General features: G+C 38.4%; 1 protein-coding gene across 1 annotated transcript in view; it reads right to left on the reverse strand.

The window, feature by feature from the left end:
• The window catches only part of Tmc1 (transmembrane channel like 1), a 106,487-nt gene that overhangs the window by 67,937 nt on the left and 32,695 nt on the right, over positions 1-5,855 (reverse strand). The gene's annotated exons all lie outside the window — the stretch shown is intronic.

Here is a 5,855-nt window from a genome sequence, read left to right on the forward strand (position 1 = left end):
AGAGATTGAGAGAGAGATTATAGCCAGGTAGGTCCTGCAGGGGAAGGTATTTAGAGGAGTTACTCTATATAAATTTGTGGAGGAGAATATGTTGGAGAAGAAAACAGAGCAGATAGCCGAGGCAGAGACAGCAACATGCAGATCCCGGAAGGCACAGCACAACCAGAGAAAGGAGCAACAGAATTGAGAAAGGCAAGAGCTAGGGGCAAATGAGGAACAAAACGAAGGCTCAGCTGAAGTACAATGAAAGAGAGAAAGTGACAACAGATGCTGACCGAGTCCATGCAGAGCCTCCTAAGGCAATGGGGGGGGGGGTGATTTAACAAGTGATGAGAAGGAGTTGACAGCTGTTAAGTAGTGGGGCTGCAGAGGGGTGGGCTTGGGCACAGCTTTAGAAAAACACTTCAGCTGCGAGGAATCGGCTGCAAAGCTGCAGTCAAGAAGGACCTATCATCTCACACCTGCTCAGCACAGTGGAAGTTGTGGTGACCTGTCCAATTCTTACTGACTGAAGAAAATGGCCGTATGATATAAATGTTCCATAGGTGGGTAGGTAGACAGACAGACAGACAGACAGACAGACAGACAGACAGACAGATGGCAGACATAGTTAAATAGATAGATGATGATGATGATAGATAGATAGATGATAGATAGATAGATAGATAGATAGATAGATAGATAGATAGATAGATGATAGATAGACGATAGATAGATAGATAGATAGATAGATAGATAGATAGATAGATAGATGATAGATAGATGATAGATAGATAGATACAAAGCATCCTTCTGAAGTTGAAAATATAGAAAGGGACAGAACTTGTGAAGTCTCAGGACAAGATGTTATGGATTGAGGAAAGTCAAAGTCCCTTTGATGGTCATTTAGGGTCCGCATCAAGTTTCAGTTGTTCCTAAATCTCAAATTGCAATGTTCAGGTCCCCAAGCCTCAGGCACCCCTGTGTCAGCACCTCTGTCTTGTTTAACTCACCAAGCCCTCTAGCTCCTCTTGAGCACTCTGGCTATGGAATGTTCCCAGTGGAGATATATCCTTCCAGGAGGAGGAGGGTTTGTGCAGAGCAAACTCCAGCTTTTAGTTAACAGCCAGAGGCTGACCTCACAGAAGAGCAATACTTCTTTTTCTAGGCTGTAGCCTCCTCTTAGGTAATGTTTTACATTTTCCTACACTTGTAAATTGCTTGAGAAACTTACAAAAAAAGTCAATATATAAATGGACATTTAGAAGAAATCAATGATTTTGAAGTCTGAGTATTTATTTTCTTTAAGCTCAAAAGAGAAGTTGTGTTCTTTTCATATAATAGGTCTGCTATTCTAGAAGATTTCTAAGATCATGTACATTTGAAAAATGTCTCCTGGCCAAGTGCTGCAACTGCATGTCCATGAAGAGAAATTTGAATGCATGGCTGACCCTCTTAGGACATCTGGTCACCCAGCTGGCTCCCAGGGGTTCCATATTGTCCATGACTGTCACACATGTTCTCAGGAATGGCTTCCCCGGGACTAGCTGCTCAGCCACGCTCACTCACTGTGCCTTCCGAAGACAGTGGGATTCTAGCAGGTTGATCATCAGTCACTCATTTACCAGAGGAGAACTTCTGTCTCTGGAAACACAGGTTAATACCTTCTGCTACAGCGTCCAAGCACCCTGACACCTTGCTTCTTCTTTCTGTCTTTCCTCATTCCAACCCTCCCTCTTTTCTTCCTCCCTTTATTCTCTGCTTCCATCTCTTGTTACCTCCTTCCTCATCTTCTCCTTTTCTTTCTCTCCTACCTTCCTTTCTTCCTTCCTCTTTCCCACCCCTCTTTCCTTTTTTTTTTTTTTTTTTTTTTTGGCAGAACTGGGGATTGAACTCAGGTCCTTGCACTTGCCAGGGAAGTGCTTATTCCACTGAACCATCTCCCCAGCCCATCTGCCCCTCTTTCCTTTACCCCCCTTCCCTCCTCTTCTCTCCCTCCCCTCACTTTCTTTCTTCCTAAAATTTTGATCCTCTAAACATTACCACGGCCCACGTTCTTTCAGTCCTCATACAAAAACCCCAGCAGATGAATTTCCTGAATATAAATTTAAGTGGAAAACAGAGAAGCAAATGAGGATGTTTTCCCCAACACATACCCATCCATTTTGGATAAAATGAACATTAGAGTCCCCAAGATTGCAAACTCCAGTTTGGGAACTTCATGAGTATTTTTTTTTTGAAGGTGGATTCTCTAAATGATTATAAGTATATAGAAAATGAATTTCAGTGAAACAAATTTCATTTAAGCTAGATTCTATGAAAGTCCCAGATTCAGGTCAAAAAGGTTAAAGAATCCAGAGGACAATGTTCCTTCTGCATTCAGTCTACAGAGAGGCAAAGCACAGTAACAGAGCCAAGATATGGGACTGATGGAAATGAAGCAACTGGTTGATGTTAATGTCTTATAGGACCTTTTCCCATGTCAGCTCAAATCTGAAAAAGAAATCTGCCCTGTTTATCCCAGAAGTTTTATCCAACTAGAAGTTATTGACCAAAAGCAATGCTCGTAAAAACCAGAGTGTGATTAAGAAAGCAATAAGAAGAATAGACATGCTTAGTCTCTCAAATAAAACCAATGTCTTCTTGCAAGGAACAAAAGTAAATAGTAATGATAATAGCTAACTCATCTTCATGGACAATTACGTGTACTAAGAATACACCAGCATCAATTCATTTTGCTGCCACTAAAACATGCCAAAGTCAGTGTCAATGTACTGTTCAGGAAATGAAAATTTAAGCACAGCAGTTGACTGAAACAAGAGTTGATTAATAGGAACAAGTAATGGGCTGGCCAAATAGCTCAGCAGATTAAAGCACCTGCTTAGGTAGACGCAGCAGCCAGGGTTTGATCCCTGGCCTGCCATGCCAGCCCCACCCCTGGGGCATACTGAGATGGTGCTTAAGACTGGGTGTGGTGGCATGGACCTGTAATTCCAGCTCTTGAGAAGCTGAACACAGGTGGATCACTATGAGTCGGATCTATGTAGTGAGACCCTGTAGATCCTGTACTAAATAATAATAATAAAAGCAAAAAATAGTAACAAGTAACATTTATTATTTCTTTATTTCAGACATCTCTTTGATCTCTGTGTTTTAACTCACTTAATCATCATTAAGTCCTTACATGATAGGAACTATTATATTCCCATTTTATAGACACTTGGGACTATAGGTTACATAAGCAACAGAGGTAGGTATCTAAATCAGCACTCATCACCTGTGGGCGCATTCAACTCCAAATCTAGATCTCTCTTACCAACAACACTGTGATGCTATGACCCTTCAATTAAGAATATATTTAAATTTATCTATCTATCTTGAATGAATGTGCATATTTGAAAGAATAAATAAGTTATATTAGTTAGCTGAAGCTACTCAAATTCACATTTTGGATTGTATCCATGAGAAACAACTTATTTCATTTACTTCAAATGATAAGTTCTGCCTTCATAGTAAATTATTGTTACACTATAACTGTCTTCCATGTGTATTAAAGTGAAAATTAAGTTTAGGAATATTCTTGATCTTGATTTTTCTTGTGTTCCTTTCAAATTAATGCTAAAGTTTTACCTCTCCCTCTGATTATTTATTAGTAAGCCAAATTAATTTGCAGTCTGATATCATGTAGAATTTTATCTTGAACAGATGGCTAATAAAACAAGCAGATAAATATAAGTATCTAAAAGTGGGAAAAGACCAATTAAGTGACCTGCTGTGTGAGTATAACAATAAAAAAGCATTGTATTAGAGTAGTATATGAAACACTGGCTTTTCCAACAAGTCTAGGGCAGGTGAATTAAATATGACAGAATTGATTTGTGTTTCCCGGAGTCCTTGGTACAGCAGAGAAACATAAGGCCTAACCTCTGTGCACTAGGTTTCCTGCCATTTCTAGTCTGAAAAGTAAATCAGTCACACCACATTTTTGGTGCTGTAATCTACTATTAGGAAAAGGTACATTTTGATCCCGATAAATATTTAACATTTCCAGTTTGAAAGACATTCAATTATTTAGTCTATGATTTTATTTATTTATTTATTTATTTATTTATTTATTTATTGTGGAACTGGGGATTGAACTCAAGCCCTTGCGCTTACCAGGGAAGCACTTATTCCACTGAGCCATCTCCCCGGCTAATCTATGATTTTAATAGTAACATTGGCATCAAAGTGGAGAGAGGTTTGCCAGAGTGACATAAAGGATTCAACTCAAATGACTGCAGCAGGAAGAAGTGGAGCACAGCAGCCACACCCCAGTCAGATCCAAGCAACACCCACCTGAAGGAATCTGAACTTCATAGATCCGACCTGGTGCTAAGGTAATAAATCTATCTAAGCTCTACACCAAAGATCAGAAGACAGTGGTATACAAAATGACAAAGAGAACGAACAAAATACAGTCTCAGGCCCAAAGTCCACCCAGTACAAATGCAGAAGACACTAGCATAAAGGAAACTGGAAATCACACATCTGATATCTCTGAAATAATAGCATTGACAGTAAAGAAACAACCGCAGAAGGGTATAGAAGAAATCAGATCAGAAATAATTTCTAAACTAAAAAATGTAGTGATAACTATAATCAAAGAAGTACTAAGTGCTTCTAAAGAATACACTGATAAAAAATAGAGCAGAATATAAAAATGATAGAACCCCTGAATAAAAGCAATATAGGAAAGAAATACAATGTATGAAACAGATTCAAAGTTATATACAGGAAATTAAAACCTCAATCATAAGCTGGCAAAACTATTTGAGTGAAAATGAAAATAGACTTTCTGACCTTAAAGACACCATTGCAGCTAGTGAAAAAGTAAGAAAAGATTGCTTAAAAACAACTAGGATGCAGGAAAACATAATTCAAAACCTGTAAGATGATGCAAAGATGAGCAATGTGAGACTAATAGGCATCAATGAGAAGGAAGGAGTCAATACAAATGATATAAAAAGAATATGGGCAGAAGTAATAGCAGAAAACTTCCCAAATCTGGGGCAACAATCTGACATTCAGTAACTGAAGCATATAGAACTCCAAATGACATCAACCCAATTAAAACCACACCCAGACATATAATAATCAAGATCCCAGAAATTCAGCATAGGAACAGTATACTGAAAGTCACTAAAGAAAAGAAACAGATCACATTTGAAGAAAAACATAATGGCAGATTTCTCTTCACAAACCATCAAGTCAAGAAGAGCATGGAGTAAAGTACTTGAAGTCTTGCAAGAAAACAAATTCCAACCCAGACTGATATACCCTGCAAAACTCTCTTTCAAGTATAATGGAGAAGTGAAATACTTCCATGAAAAGAACAACTAAAGAATTTCATGATGACAAAGCCAAGCCAACACAGACTACTAAATGATATTCTAGAGAGGGAGTAAATTGATCACAGCCCCATGAATGAGAATGGAAAGAACTCACCAAATAGGGTAAACAATTAAACACAGGAGAATAAGAAGTATACACTAGTAGTCTTTCAGTTATTCTGTTACGTTCAGCAGCAAAATATTTCCATCAACACACTCTACAAATGGACTTCTCTTCCACCCTATGGGTCATATTCCATCTAAGTCTACAGGGTGGATTTCAAAGAAATAGCTGTAACTCAGTCCCGCAAGTGACGCCTCACCACCAGTAACTGTCATGGTCATTATGCATGTCCAAAACACACTAGAACTTTGTGCAATATCCTATCCCCAAACTGTTAGAAGTGCTCATCATTTATTTGCCATTCCAGTATTTATCTTATGTTTTACTCTTAGTGCTTCTTTGCTATCATGAAAACTTTTTCTTAGTTCAATTGTTTTGAA

Source organism: Octodon degus, unplaced genomic scaffold (assembly GCF_000260255.1).
Source record: "Octodon degus isolate 3935 unplaced genomic scaffold, OctDeg1.0 scaffold00087, whole genome shotgun sequence".
Classification (NCBI taxonomy): domain Eukaryota; kingdom Metazoa; phylum Chordata; class Mammalia; order Rodentia; family Octodontidae; genus Octodon; species Octodon degus.